Genomic DNA, 19399 nt, shown 5'->3' with positions numbered 1-19399 from the left:
CTTTCCTCCCTCCTTCCCTCTCTTGCTTCCTCCCTCCCTCCCTTCCCTCTTCTTCCCTCCTCTTCCCTCCCTTACTTCCCTCTTCTTCCCTCCCTCCCTCCTTTTCTTCCTTCCTTCCTTCCTTCCTTTCTTCTTTCTTTCTTTCTTTCTTTCTTTCTTTCTTTCTTTCTTTCTTTCTTTCTTTCTTCCTTCCTTCCTTCCTTCCTTCCTTCCTTCCTTCCTTCCTTCCTTCCTCCCTCCCTCCCTCCCTCCTTTCTTTTCTTTTCTTTCTTTCTTTCTTTCTTTCTTTCTTTCTTTCTTTCTTTCTTTCTCTTTTCTTCCTTCTTTTCTTTCTTTCTTTCTTTCTTTCTTTCTTTCTTTCTTTCTTTCTCTTTCTTCCTTCTTTTCTTTCTTTCTTTCTTTCTTTCTTTCTTTTCTTTCTTTCTTTCTTTCTTCTTTTCTTCCTTCCTTCCTTCCTTCCTTCCTTTCTTTCTTTCTTTCTTTCTTTCTTTCTTTCTTTCTTTCTTTCTTTCTTTCTTTCTTCCTTCCTTCCTTCCTTCCTCCCTCCCTCCCTCCTTTCTTTTCTTTTCTTTCTTTCTTTCTTTTCTTTCTTTCTTCCTTCCTTCCTTCCTTCCTTCCTTCCTTCCTTCCTTCCTTCCTTCCTTCCTTCCTTCCTTCCTCCTCCCTCCCTCCCTCCCTCCTTTCTTTCTTTCTTTCTTTCTTTCTTTCTTTCTTTCTTTCTTTCTTTCTTTCTTTCTTTCTTTCTTTCTTTCTTTTTCTCTCTCTCTGTGTTTCTCTCTCTCTTTCTTTCCTCCTTTTCCTTTAGTTAAAACACACTTATTAAGGGCTTACTATGTGCTAAGTATTACACTAAATTTCTAGGAATTCTAAAAAAAAAAAAAAATTCTTGCCTTTAAGGAGCGACCAATTTTATAGGGGGTACATATGTAAAAAACTAGGCACATTCATAATAAACAAAAAGTCATCAGGAGGCCATGCACTGACATCTAGGCAGATTTGGAAAGAACTTTTTCAGAAAGTAGAATTTGAACTGAATTTTGAAGAAAGTTAGGGCAACTAAGCTTCAGAGGTGAAGAGAATTACAGGAATGGGAGGAAAGGTGGAGCATCTTGTACAAGATATTAAAATAGAATAATGTAATTGGATTGTGGAGGGTATCAAGGTAAGAGATTAAAGTGTAAAATACCTCAAAAGACAGGAAAGGGATGGATTGTGAGTAATTTTAAATACCAAACAGATGCATCTTAGAGAGAGTAGAGAGCTAGACTTGATTAAGGAGTGACATGACATTCCTAAATTTTAGGAAAAACACTTTGGCAGCTGAGTGGAGAATTGATCGGAATGGGGTTATATTTGAGGCACTTGGATCAGTTAGAAAGAAGGCGCTTGTAATAGTTCAAACTGAGAGGTAATAAGTAAAATAGGATAGTAGGAAGTGTGAGTGATGAGAAAGGAATAAAGAAGACATAATGTGAAGACAGAAATGACAAAATTTCACAACCAATTGGATATGTGAATGATAGTAACATAATAAATGACTAAGAGATGACACAAAGGTTGGAAGCTTTCATGAATGGGAAAATGGCAGTGACCTCAACAATAAGGGGAAAGTTGGGAGTGTTGGGGAAAGATAACCAGTTCTGTTTTAGACATGTTGAGGTTGAGATACCTAATAGCCATTCAATTCAAGATACTGAAAAATTAGTCAATGATGCAGGACTGTTGTGAAGGAAGAAATAAAGACTAGATATGTAGATTTGGAAATTATCTGTATACAGTTAATCATTGAACCCATGAAGGATATGGATGATGAGATCTTTAAGTAAGATAGTATAGAAAGAAAAGAGAAGATCCAGAATAAATTCTTGAGAAGCTGGGGGAGCTCTCATAGCTAGTGAGCATATCATGGAAAAAGAACAAAGGAGACTTGGAGGGAATGACCAGTCAGATAGAACAAGAACTATGGAAGATGAAGGCCAGAAAACCTAGAGAAAATAGAGTTTCCAGGAAAAGAAGTTGATCAACAATGTGAGATACAGCAAGAATGGATGATTTGACCAAGGAGGATGGTGTGGAAAGGACACTTAGATTTGGTGATTAAGAAATCATTGGTTACCTTTGAAAGAGTATTTTTAGTTAAATGATGAGATTGGAAGCTAGTTTGCAGAGGGTTTAGTTAAGAATTTAGGAAATGTTTAGTTTCCTAAATGTAGGAACTTAGTGTAGTTGACTTTCTCATGAAGTTAGATGAGAAGAATGAAGATATAGGACAAAAGATAGTGAGGATGTTAGGATAAAGTGAGGTTAGATTTTTTTTTTTTTTAAAGATTTAAAAGGCATTTGTAGGCATCAGGGAAGGAACTAGTAGATAGGGTGAAATTGAAGATAAGAGAGAGAATAGAGATGATAAAGAGAGCAATCTGCTGGAGAAGACTGAGGGGATAGAATCAAGAGTACAAAAAGCCAAAGAAAGAATTTGTTTTGCTTAACTATAGATAGTTTTTTCAAAATTTTTGCATTTTTCTCCTTTTTCCAATAATGTAGTGAGAGAAAAATTTTTGCTATTTGAAAAAAAAAATTGAAAAATATAGTTTAGAAAAATACTTGCAGAAAAATTGTCTCCAGTAAGGAAAAGTACTAATTCTTAATCAGAGAGAGGAAGTAATGGGGGAGAATGTTTGAGAAAAGTGAGATGAAGATTTTGGTTAATGGTCTCATTTTTTTTTTTTTTTTTTGGTAAAATATTAGCTATAATCTTCAGTCGAGAGAGTTGTAGATGGACATGTTATGGAAAATTTGAGGAGAAAGTTTGGGAGAGCTACTATGAAGAGTGGAAACAGAAAATTAATGATGGACTAGAATGATTACTTTGTTGCAAAGAGAGCCTCTTTGAAATTAGGTATCATAATTTGTGGGCTTAATCAGCATGGTTTGCAATTTCCTTCAGTTCTGTTGAGATATATGTAAAGAGAAGAGAATGAAGTGGATGGTAGGAATAATTCATAACTGAGATTTGGCAAGTCATGGTCATCAATATGACAAAAAGACAAAGGATTCAGAAGTAGATGATACTGTAAAATTGAACTAGTTCATTCAGTGCTGGAGATAAGGAAGGGAAGAGAGTATATTCTGAATGAGGGGAAATGGTCTGAGAAAGAATTGAGTAGAGGTAATAAAGGTCATGGTAAAGATGAACAATAAAATTAAAGGTTATAATGCAAAGAGGAAAAGAAAATGATAAAAGATTATGATTAGGGAAAAAAATTCAAAATTTGGTATTATGACTATGTGTGTGTGGTGGACATAATATGGAGGAGTAGATAATGGAAACTAACTGAGGAATTAGAAAGTTGGGATATTTGAAGAGCATGAATACCTAAGTTAAAGTCCTTTAATGTAAGGTCAATATTTGTCATGAAAAGAAAAACTATAAATCAGGCACTGAACTTATTGAAGAGGTACAGATAATATCCTTGGAGTTGAAAGTTGAATCTAAGATCTGGATTGGGTGATAAAATTTTATAGCTATCATTATTATTTATATAGCTGTTATTATCTACATTTTTCAGAAAGGGAATTGAGGTAGATAAATGTTAAATTCATCCCAAGTTGACATAATCAATATGTATCTGAAGCCAGATTTGAATTTCAGGTCCATGAGGGCAGATTTGGAAAGGATGTAGGTGGATAGGATTAAGGGCTGCAGTAGGATTGAGGTTGAGGTGCTTGAGAGGGTAGAGTTTGCATATTGGGGGCCAGGGATATAGTTCAGAATAACTAGGATGGTGGGACTATAAGGGATTGGAGTAGATAATAGAAAGGAATGAGTTCAGGATGAATAGCTTGTTGAAGGCAAATCTATTTAGGAAACTAAGTGGTTAGTATACGTTCCTTTCTTGAAGTCCAGTTCTGTGGCAGGTGATATTATGTCCCAAGATTCCAGGACATATGCTTCCCAACCGGCAGTCATATGGAAACCTGAGGAGGAAGAGAAGTTCTAGACTTGTCTGGAGGGTTACATACAGGGTATCTTGTCCAAGAGTGGGCTGGAGAAGGCCCCTAAGCAATTCACAGTTTGGTGAAGGGGTCTTGTCCAAGGCAGTAGCTTGTTATTAACAGGGCAGAAATCTGGAGGTGGGTTGAGATGAGGAGTATTTTGCTTGATGATGGTAAGTCCTGCCCATTGAGAAGGAAAATGACAAACCCCATTGTGACATGCATAATAAATATAGAGTACAGACTAGAATATAGAGTAGCGAGACTTCTGTCTTCAAATTAAAGAACTCTTTCCATTATCCTGCTGTAGTGTCAATCATATTCTTATCATGATGCTTTTTTCTTCCCTTAGATACTGTTTGTTATTGTTTTTCCCTTATTTCATCCTCTGTACTCAGAGAATTAGTTCTGGCTCTGAAATTTGGAAAACATAGGGCCTAAACATTTCTCAACAACAGAGAGAAAATGCTAAGCGAACAAACAAACAAATACAAACCTGAGACGCTGCCTCTAGAAGACTTTCAAACACTTGGCTTTGGCAGCAGTTTAAAATTAAGCCATAATTCCTTGTGAAAGGCTTATTCAGCAGGCCTTCCACTTTGATCCTTACCTCCCTTCTCCACCCCTTTTTCTTTTAACCAGAGGTAATAGTGAGTACTCCAGCATATAGTCTTCCATTGTGTTGGTCAAACAGTGCAATATTGGGTGTATGAGTAACGATAACATTGGTGTTTATGCAACTGGAGATAAGGGAAATCAGATCTCCTGCTTTGAGGTTGGGAATAGAACTGCTGAAGGAAATCAGCATAAAGCTACTTTCACAAATGTTTAGAAGAATTAGTTAGGTCTGGAAGGGTGAGGTTAACGTGTGCATGTATTTCTAAGGCCATCATCAACTACTCGTTCCTACCAAAATTAATCTATGAACCTTGGACTGTACTAGAATATCTGAGGACAATGTTCATCCTCAATTAATCGGCATGCATTATTAAGTGCCCACTACTGGCAATGTTAAGTGTCTACTGTGAGAGTGGGAAAATAAGATTGGGGAAGATGTGGAGATAGAAATAGGAGTTAGTGACTAATTGCATGTGTATGTGTGTGTATATATTGTATGTGTGTCATTTATGTATATGACATGTATAACTTATATGTACTTCATGGATGTGTACAAACATGTATAATATATACTATAATGTGTATATGTCATGGGTGTGTCTCTCTATATACATATGAACACACACACACACACATATATCAAGGGACACCAATAAATTGAGAATCGCTCCCAATTTCAGGAATTAAATGTTTGAAAGCAAAGCAAATATAACCTTTCATGGAATTGGATAGGATTAGATATGCTTGTTGATTTACTGTTTGATTTAGTGAAATCAATTCAATATCAATTGCTTAAGTTTCTGAGCTATTTCCTATGATTTCATTCACCTTAACTTTCATGAGGGAGGAGCAGGAAGGGATCTTTTGTTATCTGGATGCATAACATAATAACATGGTTTAAGCACCCCTATTCTGATTAAGAAGGGAATGAGCATTTATCAAAGGCCTACTATGTTCTACGCACTGTGCTAAGCATTTTACAAATATCTCCTTTGGTTCTTGCAACAATCATGGAGATAGGTGCCATTTTTATCCCCATTTACAGCTAGGGAAACTGAGAGAGAAATTAAGTGACTTGTCCAGGGTTATACAGATGCTAAGTATCTGAGACTGAATTTGAACTCAGGTCTTTCTGAATCCAGTCCAGTGATCTATCCATTGTACTACATATATTCCCATATTGGCTTAAATGATCTCTAAAGACCCTTCTAATTCTATATCCCATAATCCTAATGGTCCTATGGTATTAAGAGAACTAAATTCTGCTCTTGATTCTTAACAGGATTCCAGGTGTCCTAGGGCTCACAAGAATAATAGTTGATTATCATTAGTTCATATTTACATAGAACTTTAAGGCTTGGAAAGGGCTTTACATAATATTATCTCATTTGATTCTCACAATGACTCTCAGAAGTAGGTAGCACAAGTTTTATAATTATTTTATAGATAAGAAAACTAAGTCTGAGACAGATAACTTTGAGGTTGCACAGATAGTAATTGATAGAGCTATGACTCTATCCCCACCCCCACCCCAGTCCATGTCTCCTTTTGCTTTCCTTCCCTAACCCTAATTCTTTATCTCTTTATCACTTCCAATCCCTACTTTTTAATCCTTTCTTAGGCTATAACTCTTGCATTGACTATGCTTGTTTACAAACTTGAATGAGTTAGCTTCTATGCTCTCTTTTTCCTCTGTCTTATTGACAATGGCAAATCCTGATGCTAAATTAATTTCACTCTCTGCCTCTTCCATTCCTTCTCATATGCAGTGAACAGAGCTGGAAACAATCATGAGATGGTGTTGTCTAGGTCCAGTACAAGTTGATGCTACATATTTTTCTACTGGTCCCTCACCCCAGCAAGGCACTTCTACTTCTCCCTAAGTCCCTATTTTAATACCCATAACTTCTGCTCCCAAACTACTCTTTTCTTCTCAAGCTTTCATGGCACCCCTCCCTCCATCATTTTCATTGAAGACTTCACTTCATGCTTTAATGAAAATAAAATTGAAGTCATTGGTGCAAGCATTATCTTTTCCCTACTCTTCATCCTGAATTGCCTTAACATCACCTGAACTGATGGAGGACATTTTATATGTAAATATATCACCTCTCAAGTTTCTCATTAATAGGCAGCTCTTTTTTTGCTAAGGCATCATTCCAACCCGTTTTTGCCAGAAAATTCTCCTCCCTCTCTGTCTCTCTTTTTCCCCTTCTCCCTCCCTCCTTCTTCCCTTCTTTCTTTCCTCCCTCTCTCTCCTCTCTCTCTCTCTCTCTCTCTCTCTCTCTCTCTCTCTCTGTCTCTCTCTTTCAATGTCTTCCTTTCTGTTGTCTCCTTTATGCCCTTATGCCCTAATCTATTCATCATTTTCTTGATCTCTCCTCCTTTTTTTCTTTAAAGTTTTGGAAAACAAAATCTTTTACAAATGCTTTCCTCTTTTTGTGTCTCTGTCTCTATCTTCCCTGCCCTACCCACCCCTCTTTCTTCTTCCTCTTTCTGTCTTTCTCTCTGTCTCTTTTGTCTTTGTTTCTTTCTGTCTGTCTCTATCTCTGTCCCTCTCCTCCTCTCTCTCCTTCCCTCTTTCCCTTCCTCTCTCCTTTCCCTTCTCTCCTTCTCTGCCTCCCTCCCTTCCTGTTCCCCTTCCTTCTTACTCCAATCAGCATAACTTCACAATTTCCTTTAGTTCTGTTGAATCATATATAAAGAGAAGAGAATGAAGTGGACAGTAGGAATAATGCATGACTAGAGTTTGAGAAGTCATGGTCAAAGAATTCACAAGTAGTAAGATAGTGTTCAAGTGAATTGATTCTTGTTATCTCTCTGTCTTTGTTTCTGTCTCTCTATCTCTCTGTGTATCTCCTTGTCTCTTTCTTTGTGTCTCTGTAGCTTTCTCTTTCTGTCTGTCTCTTTCTCTGTCTCTCTGTTTCTGTCTCCATTTCTATATGTTTTTCTCTGTCTGTCTTTGTTTTTCCCCCATCCTTGTGTATGTCTCTATCCCTTACCTTTCCTTTCCTCCCTCCTCTTTCTTTCTCTTCCTCCTCCTTCCTCCCCCTGCTCCATCTCCCTTTTTCCCCTCCTTCCTCTGTTTTTCTCTCTCTCCTACTTTCTCCATTTCACCTTTGGTTTCTCTCACTCTCTCCCTCCCCTTTCTCCCCCATTCCCCCTCTCTCTTTGTCTCAATCTCTTCTTTTCCTTCTCCCCTCCTTTTTCATCCCTCCTCCCCCTTTTCCATCTATCCCTTCTTACTTATTTCTACTTTTTAACATCCTTAGTTTCCCTCAAGACTCAACTCAAACCCATCACCTTCCATACAGGACCTTTAGCTCCCAGTGCCTTCACTGTTAAGTTTACTTTCACTCTATTCTGTGTGTTCTGCATGTTCATCAATTTTTTGTACATATTGTTTCTCTTGTTAGAATTCAGTCATTTTAAGGGCAGGATATTTGTTTGCTTTCCTTTGTTTCCCTAGAACTTGGCAGAGCCTGGCACATAGTGAACATTTAATACATGCTTGTTGATTGATTCTAAGTTGCCTTTTTTATCACACTCATTATTGTGCTTATTTAATAGCTAATATTTATAAAATGCTTTAGGATTTCCAAGGCACTTTACAGAAGTATCTTATTTGATCCCCATAGCAACCTCGTGAAGGAGATAAGAAAAATTCAGAGATGGAAACCGAATCAAAGTGCAGTTACACATTTTGTCCAGTATCACATTAAGCATTTTGGGTAGGATTTGAACTCAGGTCCAGAAATCCATCTACCATTTTACATTCTTTGCCTTTTTTCTCCTCTCCTCTGTAGAATGGGTGTAATAAGGAGGGAAAATAGATTTCTGTTAATTTAAAAATAGAGGTGAGGAGGGTGGTCATGGTGGTTGGAGGTGTTACAGTTGTGAAATGTTGTCTGTACTTTGAGATAAGATCACAGTATCATTGATTTTAACTAACTTACTTTGTTACAGGAGACTTCTCATGAAGTAGGAGCAATGAGTAGATATTTCTAAAGGAAAACAAAAAACTCTCCTTCCTCCCCACAATACACATACACACATACCCCAGTAAAACTTAGATTAAAAAAAGAAGAAGAGAGCTGGCATTGGAGCAGAGGATGCGGATTTGGTTTTCATCAAAATCTGAGTTTGACTAGATAATATTTAAGATCCCTTTCACCGGGGGTAGTTGGATAGAGCAGTGGATAGAGCAGCAGCCCTGAAGTCAGGAGGACCTGAGTACCAGAATTCAAATCTGGTCTGATACACTTAACACTTCTAGCTGTGTGACTCTGGGCAAGTCACTTAACCCCAATTGCCTCAGCAAAAAAGGAGAGAGAGAGAGAGAGAGAGAGAGAGAGAGAGAGAGAGAGACAGAGAGAGACAGAGAGACAGAGATCCCTTTCACATCTAAATCTATGATCCTGGGTATCATTGCAGCAACTAAGTTTTTTTTTTTTTTTTTTGGGGGGGGGACAGATTACAAGTAGTAATTGCTCTTTACTCAAGTTTTCATATTTATCTGAAAGATGTATCCACTCCCCTCTCCCTGAGCAGCTGAGGCAATGTTTTTCAGACACTTCTCCTCAGACCTATCCAAATGAAGATATCATTTGCTGGATATGTGTGTGAATATACAGGATGTTGTGAAGTTTGTAAACAGCTTAGATCTTCTAGTGAAAACAGTGCTTGGAAATGTCATAAAAAGCCCCGAGTCTAAAGTGTGCACACATGTGTGTGTATATATACGTATATATACACAGCACTCCGAGTATGTCTGTGGGTGAGGCATAAATGAACAGATATACACACATGTGTGTGGTATTCTACGTATGCATGTGTGTTTATACATATAAAATGTGTCTATACAACCCTTCGCTGAACATAAGTGAATGAATGAAAAAATTACAGTCAAACAGTGTGCAGGTGTTGGCATTTTAGAACCAAATAATATTGGCAGGTTGGTTGCTAAGCAACTTGTGTGATTCTCTATCAGCTCGAGTTTTAAAAATGAAACTTTTCTGAGAGAGGAGAAAATGGAAGCATCAATCAAGGAGACGTATCTGATCTAGTGAGATTGGAGTGGGTTAGCTTTTTCAGAGCATGCGTTTGCTCTGGTTCTAAGCTTTGCTGTTTCTGGCTCCCCTCTTCTTAACACGCATTTTAATTTTCTTGTGTCAGTCCTCATTATCGGTCTACATGGAATTCCCTTTTAGATATTCAGGAGTGCTTAAGTCAAGCTTCTATACATCCGGCTCTGGTGACATTAGTAAAGAACTAGCAGCTATCCTGAAACACTGGTTCCTGTGGTGGGATTCTTTTGAAGAGATGACTTAAAGAAATTTTCTGACAAACATAAACATTTGGCACCCAAGGCTACAGCTGTTTCAATCTTCGCTCCTAAGAAATTAGCTCTACTGTTAATAACCTGGGTGGTGGGCTGATCCAGAATGTTAACCTTACTGTATTGAGTCTGTTGGATTGGAATCACTGTCCTGGCTTGCCAAGAGAAGATGGATGTGTGAGCGTGAGACTTTGTTATGATTCCTGTCTAAGCAGTTTGAACAATTTTCCAAACTACTATTTAAATACAAAATTCCAGTTGGAACAGTACAGGTTTATGAAAATGCTGGCTTTAAAAGAAAGAATAAGAAAAAGATGAGGGGAAAAAGTAGAAACACATTTCTCTTTTCTTTTCAAATGGGAATCTAAATGAATAAACATGATAGGGCTGTGCTTCTATTGCCACAATGCTAAGTCTTAGCTTTTTTCTATTTGCTGCTGAAGTCTACACATGAGTTGTTGGTTTCTTATTGATTCTCAGAACATGGGGAAGGCTGTCCAATAGTTTTTTTAAGTGATTTGGAGGATATATTTGTGATTTCTTGGCTCTTCACAGGTGAAAAGGTGGTGAGACTCTTGTCTACTGGGAGCATAGCACTTAATTTGGCATCATTATGTCTAAGTAGATCTTTCTGAACACTGGATCTCCTTCCTGCATTCCATCTTGGCAAATGGAAATGATACTCATGATCAATAAAATCCCTCTTCTGGCTGAAAGAAGAGAATACATATAGTTTTCTACCTTTTTTCTGCCAAAAAACCCAAAACAAAACAGTTTGACAGCAAATAATAAAATAATAAACCTCTTTTTTTTTTTTTTTTTTTTTTTTTTTTTTTTTTTTTTTTTTTTTTAATTGGTAGCTCAGTAAGAGAACAGGGGAGCTAGATGGTGCAGAGAATAGAATGCCAGGCTTAGAGGCAGGAGAACCTGAGTTTAAATCTAGCCTCAGATACTTACTAGCTATGTGACCCTGGGCTAGTCCCTTTACCCTGTTTGCCTCAGTTTCCACATCTGTAAAATGTGGAGAAGAAAATGGCAATCCTTCCCATATCTCTGTCGAAGAAACCCCAAGACATAACTAAAAATGACTGAACAACAATCATAAAGGACAATGGTCAGGGTGTATAAATTTAGGATGAGAGTCAATGGGATGAATCATTGACACAGGGAGATAAACCAGCATATCAGGAAATTAGTGCCAGGACATCTATCAGTCCAGTCAGTCCATAAGTATTTGACTAGTAATACTTACTGAGCCCCATTGACTCATGGGTCAGAATGTCTATGAAGGGATGCCAGAGAATTTTAGATCTAAAAGGACCTTAGAGACTCTCTAATCCAATCTCCTTACTTTATAGATGAGAAAATGAAGCCTAGAGAGGTAAAGTAATTAGTGTTTAAGATCACATTGTAACTTTGGAACAAAGCCAGCACTTGAACCCAGTTCTAACTGTTATTTCAGTTCTAATGAGCTCAAGATTTTGGAATATTTTTATAGTTTGAAGCTAAGACTGAGGGCTGAATTCTGGGCTTTTTTCCCCAGTTTGACTCACCTCTCTTCCCTACTTGCCTTCACATAAGTCTACAGTACTAATAATGCTGATTTTGACTTACTCAAAGTCATAGAACTAATTATTAGAATTAGGATACAATTAGAATTAGAAACCTGACACTCATTCCAGAGTTTCTTGGATAATTATATAGTAGTAAACATACCCTGTATTTGTTTAGTAGGGGAATTAGAAAAAGATGAATCAAGACAATAAATATCCATTAAATACTTACTGTGTTCCAGATATTGTGCTAAGTGCAAGATTATAACCACCACCACCACCACAACCACCACACCCAATCCTTACTCTCAGGGACTTCACTGGCTAGAACAAGAAACTGGCGCATCTTTAAGCTAATACTGTAAATATCTCCTAGGGCTATTTTAATGGGATGTGATCATGTTATCCCTAGTCATTTTTAGTTGTTGAGGTAGAAGTAATAATACTTTCTGAATTCAGAGTACTGTGCATAGGAATTTTCATATAGAGGTTCAGGTTCAGTTGTTTTTCAGTCCTCTCTCACTTTATGTCCCCATTGGGGGTTTCTATGGCAAAGATACTAGAGTGATTTGTTGTTTTTTTTCTCCACTCATTTTATAGATGAGGAAACTGAGGCAAACAGGGGTAAGTGACTTGCTCAGGGTCACATAGCTAATATGTATCTGAGTCCAGATTTAAATTCATGGGGAAGCATCCTGACTCCATACCTAGCACTCAATCCATTGTCCCACCTAGCTGCCTAATGATAAATTATGCTGCTTTATATAACAGGTGTGTCTGATGTGGAAAGAACATCTTTCAAGATATCCAGATTGAAAGTGCAAGTATTGGAAGAAGTATCCATTTTTCATGAATTTGGGTGCCTATGGCACAATGATTGAGTAGAAAGAAATAAAGATTTCTTTGAAGAAGAAGGCAGCGAAATGTTGCAAGGATTTAACAATGGAAATAGTCATGATTTGGGAATAGTTAGTGTCAAAAACCTTTATCTCTTGGCCAGCCATAGAGCAAAGTTCGAAGTAAACAGAGCAAGGAGAGATGTCATTTTACTCTGAGGAAGCTGTAGTTTCTGTTAGGACATGATCCCAAGCAGAGATGATGGAGGATCTGTCTTCATGGAAATTTTAAAAAAGAAACAAAACACTTTTGACAAAAAGGAGATATTGTACCAATCTGTTGTAATGATGCTTTGAGTGTTTAGTGAGTTTTGCCATCCAAAATACTTTGGGGGATGGGAATGAGAATGTACTCACTGAGGATGTGGCATGGGATCACTGTATGTCATTTCAACACTTCTTTCTGTCAGGAATAAATGTTTTATTGTTTCAATACTATTCTTAGTCTGGATTTGTTAGTATTCTTGGAAACTCAATAACCTAATAACCTAATTATTGGTTCAACAACAATACTATATGAGGATCAGTTCTGATGGACGTGGCTCTCTTCAAGTGTGAGAGGATCCAAATCATTTCCAATTGATCTGTAACGAACAGAAAAAGAACACTGGGAAATGAGTATGGATTATAACATAACATTTCCACTCTTTTTGTTAATGTTTGCTTGAATTTTTCTTTCTTGCTTGCATTGTCTTTGCATCAGATCTTTCCTGTGCAACAAGATAACTATAAATATGTATACATATATTGTATTTAACATATATGTTAACATATTTAACATGCCATCTAGGGGAGGGGGTGGGGAGAAGGGGGGGAAAAGTTGGAACAGAAGGTTTTGCAAGGGTCAATGTTGAAAAATTACCCATGCGTATGTTTTGTATATAAAAAGCTATTAAAAAAAGAGATATCTAATATTTGTGATCATGGACAAAGCAAACTTGTTAGTTCACATGGACAGCAAAATTATTGATCCATGAATTTATGGTCTTTACTTTGATGCTGTAACCCAGGGGTTGACAAACTACAGTTTAAGATTGTAATCTTGTCTACAGGACCACATTATTTTTTAATTGGAAAAACTCTTTTTAGCTCTTGGGCCATACAAAAGCAGACAACAGATTGGATTTGAGTTATAGTTTGCTGATTCCCCCTTTAGCTAATGGAGCTAAAATCATATCTTTAAATTACAAGCCTCAAGAATATTTCCCTTCAAAGTTTGTGGGTGAAATTTGTAGTTCATTAACTAAGTCTGTCCTTGGAAGTATGTATTTTTTGACAAGATAATCAGTTAGAAGTAGTTTTATGGATGAAATGTTAGAAATTATTTAGAACTTGTGAACTTCCAGCTGAATTCTTATAGTTGAATGATTCAGTAATTTCTTTCTTTTTTTTTTTTTTTTTCTGCATTCAGCTCTTTTGTGCCCCTCATTTATTCGGTTGAATATTTGCTGTGTATGCTGCTGTGTGAGAAACTGCTTAGATGGGACTGAATGACCTTCCTTCAGTTCAGCAAAATGGGCTTCTCACTGTTATTATTTGCATGAGATTATCGGCCATGGTAAATTTTTTCTTGGGAATAATGAGTAAATATTATAGACAAACTGCCACTTATTTTGAGAAGCAAAAACATTCCTGAATAACTTTTGTTTCTGAAAACTGAATGCTTCTTATCCTTATTCTATTAACTTGTCTATTTTAGGACAAAGCAAACAAAGTGCTTGGTAGACTTCACATTACTTTTCTAAGTAAAATATTCCAGTGGAGGCAGCTGGTGGCACTGAACTTGGAATCAGATGACCTTTACTTAAAACTGGCTTCAGACACTTACTGGCTATGTGATCCTGGCTAAATCATTTAGCCTCTGTTTGCCTTAATTTCCTCAACTATAAAATGGGCATAATAATAGTACCCACTTCACAAGGTTGTTATAACAAATGAGATATTTGCCCCCCAAAAGAGTGCTTAGTATATTGCCCAGCACATAGTAAGTGCTATTTCCCTAGCTTATAATAATGCTTATTCCTTTTCTTCCCTTCTTCCCATATCATTTTTTCTCTCTAGAGTCTATTGGAAATCTAAATCCTTATTGGTCTCCCAGTCAAGGACACCATTATTCTTCTAGTTACTACTAATTACCATGTCTCTTCATTTTCCCTACTATATCTCATTAGTTGCTAAATCTTATCCATTTTCCCTTTAAAACATCTCTTACCTTTGTCCTCTTCATTCATTTGCCCAGCAATATAATTCATATTCCTTCTACCTCTTGACTGGACCTATTGTGAGAGCCTCCTAATCAATCTTCCACCCTCTGGTCTCTTCCTTTTTTGAGTTATATCTTATACACACCTGCCAAATCCATTTTCTGTATATTTCTGTTAAACCTTATACAAGAAGCCTATATTTCCCCTTTCCTCTATCAAAAACTAATACTTTAGATACTACTTTCAACTACTGGCCATAAAAAGGCTATAGCCCTTCTTCCTCAGCAACCAAAGATACTGAAGACCTGAAAAGAGAGTTTGTACCACTGAAGATGTTGGTACTTTCAAAAGCTTCAACATCAGGAATGCATATGGTTTTATAAGTGAAATTGATGCAAAACAAAACGCTTTACCACTGGTTTTGCTGCTGTATTCCAATGACCATGGAACTTTTCTTTCTGACTTGTTGCTGAAATCTTTCATATGTGTCATTTACCCAATTGAAATGTGGGGTCCTTGAGAGCAAGGACTGCTCTCATTTTCAATTTGTAGCCCTAATGCTTAGCACAAAAATTTGTATTTCATAAGTACTTGATAAATTTACTCCCCCTTTCTTTCTTATTCATTCATATTGGGCTGCTTGGCGAGGTTATTAAAGATGGAATGTCAAAGTTCCAGTGATGGCCACTCTAATGGCACAGTAAAAGTAGTAGGACAGGAAGGCACTTTAAGTATCTGTTGAATTGATGCCCTACACAGAAGAACTGGCCAGGCTGAGAACTATGAAACCAAAGTCCTAAGTAGGGAAGAGGGCTGGGACTTCCTTCTGGGCTGCCAAATTTTAGGAATCAGCAGCACCTTTCCAAAGATAATTTCTCCCCATTGCCCTCCACTTCCCTACTGATCATATAACAGGTGAATTTCTTCTCCCCTAACCCCACCTTCAACACCATTAACCAGGTATTGGGACACAATTCCTTTGTCCTACCATCTAAGTCATTCTTCACCTTCTCAAGTGTAGAATCAGAGTGTAGAAACTTCATGGGACCCATTATCCCTCTCCTATAGTTGTACCCCACCCTGTTTCCTTTCCTTGCCCTATGTGCAAAACTTTCTAATAACATCTTTTCATTAATGACTTCTGGGATGGGAAGCAACTAGATGACTCAGTGTCTGACTTGTCAGGAAAACCTGAATTCAGACTCTGCCTTGTGCACTTACTAATTGTATGATCTAGTTAAGTCATTTAAGCTCTTTCACTCTCAGTTTCCTGATCTGTAAAATGGAGTTTATAATAGCACCTACTTTGTAGTGTTTTAGTGGGGATCAAATGAGATAGTATTTGTAAAGTGCTTTAGAAATCTTAAGGACAGTTAGGTGACACAGTGGATAAAATGTCAAGCCTGGAGTCAGGGAGACTCATCATTGTGAGTTTAAAAAGATCTGGTCTTAGATAATTGAATTTGGGCAAGTCACTTAACCCTGTTTGCTTCTGTTCCTCATTTGTAAAATGAACTGGAGAAGGAAATGGCAAACCCTCTCCAGTATCTTTGCCAAAAAAAATCCCCAACAATCCCAAATAGTGAAATAGTGTCACGAATAGTCGGAAATGAATGAAACTACTGAACAACAAAATTGGAAATTTGCAATGCTTTATAAATACTAGTGGTTGTTATGGTGATGACAATGTTCCACTATCTTTATTTCATAAGGAGTGATAGTCTTTCTTTTAGCTCTGGTACGGAGAGCAAATTTTCCTGGTCACCTTATTCTAGAGCAGGAATTCTTAACTTAATTCATTCTCTTCCTTCCCTCAGAAATCCGAAGAATCCTACAGATTCCTCAGAATAGTTGTGTTTTTTCTTTTTTTTTTTAAATCTCTATTATAAGACACCTAGTGTTACAAAGGAAACCAATCACACTGAAATACAATTTTCAGAACTCTAGATTAATGACCCTCTTTTTAGACTAATTTCAAGCAGAATACATTTTGAGAGAATTGGTTATCAAAACTTTTTGTGAGTTGTGTGAGCCATGAGGGATGGAGATTGTTAAAATCATGCCAGTGTAAAACTGAATGTCACATAGACAATAATCTGACAAAGAACTGGATACCTGTACTTTGAAACCGTTAATGTTGGCGTGATTAAAACGAGGTTCAAAAGATGCCTTCAGGTTAGCTCCTGAAATTAGGCAATGACTCAGAAATGTAGGCTTTGGGGATCCAGTTACGAATGTGTACGTGGGCTCAATTGCACACGTGTGCATTGACACTCGATGCTTTAATTTCTAGGAAAACGGCTATAGTCAGTTCTAAGCTGAACTTTCATTTTGGGATTTCAAGGGCACTCACCTCCTACTACTTTTGAGACAGGATTTCCTCATCTGTGAAAGTGTTGTTAAGCTAAAAAATGAGATTTCAGGGGGTCAGTGGAGTAGAGATCGGAGGTCTTGCAAAGAGCTGGGACTGGGTCATCAGTTGGTGCTATTTTGGATCCTGAGGGGGCTGAACTTCTAAGAACTTAGGTCTCCTTCAAAGTACTTGCCTGGGGGAGCAAACCCTTACTTTTTCACTTTACAAGAATCTGCACACCCTTCTTTGAGAAAACCCTGATCATAATCCTGATCATAGATTATAAAATCAATCTAAGATTTAGATCAGGAAGGAATCCTAATTTATCCCCTCATTTTAAAGATGAGGTCACTGAGGTCTGGGAGTGATTAAGTGACTTTTGTTGTTTAGTTGTTTTCAGTCATGTGTGAATCTTCATGACCCTTTTTGGGGGATTTTTTGGGCAAAATACTGGGGTGGTTTGCCATTTCCTTCTCCAGTTCATTTTACAGATAAAGAAACTGAGGCAAATGAGGTTAAGTGACTTGCCCAGGGATACACAGCTAGTATATGCCTGAGGCCATATTTGAACTCAAGAAGATGAGTTTTCTTGACCCCAGGACCAGTATTCAATCCAAGGTATTACCTAATTGCCCATATAAATAGATTGGTGACTTGCTTATGGTAATACAGTAAAGATCTAAGGCTGGGTTTGGTGCTCCACCCACTCCACCTAGCTCTCCCACCGCTTGCTTAAGGTCATTCAGGAAAACCAAAAATTTATCTCAAACTTAACAAGTCCAAAAAATATCTCATTTTCTTCCTCCTCTAACCCACCTCTCCCCATAACTCTCCTGTGCCTGCCTACCATCCTGACAATCACACAGGTTCACCACCACAAAGTTATTCTTGACCTTTCTTTCTGTCTCATCCTGCATAGTCAGTTGTCAAATCCTGTTGACTTTCATTTCACTATATTTTTTCTTATCTCTTCCCTTTAATCTTTTCACATACCCAAGACCTTCATCATTTTTAACCTAAACTATTTCAGTAGACTTCTCTATGGAATCATTGCTTCTGGTCTCTTCCCTTTCCAATACATCCTCTAGAGGGCTGCCATATTGATATTTCTAAAGTACTCTTTGGACAATGTCATTCTCATTCTCACAATACTTTAGTTGTTCCCTGTTACTTCTAAAATTCCCACCAGGAGGAAGGAAGGTTTCTGAGCTCTCATTCCAACTATCTTCAGAACAATCACAAAAGTCACAAAGAACATAGACCTGGGGGAAAACAGGGATCATGAAGGTTTTCTATTGTAATTGTTTCCTCATCAATGTCATGAATAAAACCAAACCACTAAGTTCTTATTGAGGATAGGATCTATTTTCATTTTTGTTTTTATATTCCAGCACTTGGAAAAGTGCTTAGTCCATAATAACTGCTTTAAAAAATGCATATCATGTGAAATAGAATTGAACTGCATTGGAAGAGACTTCAGAGTACATTTTGTTCAGTCTTCCCATTTTACATTTAAGAAAACAGTGGCTTAGAGAAAATAGAATGATTTGATTTTCATAGGGTATTTCAGAAAACCATTTGATAAATAAAATGATATTGTATAAAGGGGGAGATTTTCCCAGTGGGCAATGGGACATTTATTCTCAGAAAAAAACCAAAAGTTGGGAAAGATGTCACATGTCTATAATTTTTGCTGCTGGGGAGATTGAAACTGGTGGACACTTGAGCTTGGGGGATTTGAGCTACTGGTTTCTAGTTTCAGTCACATCATATATTGGCTGTTTGATCTTGGACTAGTTCAATTTAATCTCTTCATCGATAAAATAAAATCAAGTATATCTTTTTGGTCTCTTGGAAGATATTTGAAGGACAAATGAAATCATGTATGTGACAAGACTTTGCAAATTATAAATTGTGGGCTTAAATAGTCTCCTTAATCTATGGCTTTATCAATACTGGTGTCCCCTCCAATGATGTATATTATAGCCCTCTATGCTTGACAATCCTGTGCAACTGCAAGTTCAGGTCTTTCCTTAGTTTTTCTTCACCCAATAGGTTAAAAGGTTCCCCTGGCTTTCTTTTGGCATAAAAATATTACCATATAAGCATGGCAGCTGTCCATCAGTCATCCTGTACTCTCTCCACTTGACTCCCTATGCTTTTTTTTCCTCATATATTTTTTTATTATTTTATACTTTTTTCATACTTCATCTTTATTATCTTTATTTATACTTTATACCATATACCTTTAATTATACTATACTTATATTATCTTTACTTATACTTATCTTTAATATCATCATACTTTTATACTTCATCTTTATTATTCTTTGTTTATAGCATGTCTAAATCTGCTTGTTCCCACTATTTACTTCTCTATTGTCCTCTGAATAATCTTTAATTTCAACCCTTTGGAGGGTGATGCTCCAAGATTAACAGCC

This window comes from Sarcophilus harrisii, chromosome 2, assembly GCF_902635505.1.
Source record: "Sarcophilus harrisii chromosome 2, mSarHar1.11, whole genome shotgun sequence".
NCBI lineage: Eukaryota > Metazoa > Chordata > Mammalia > Dasyuromorphia > Dasyuridae > Sarcophilus > Sarcophilus harrisii.
The sequence above is the reverse complement of the archived record's forward strand: the minus strand, read 5'-3'. Positions refer to the sequence as shown.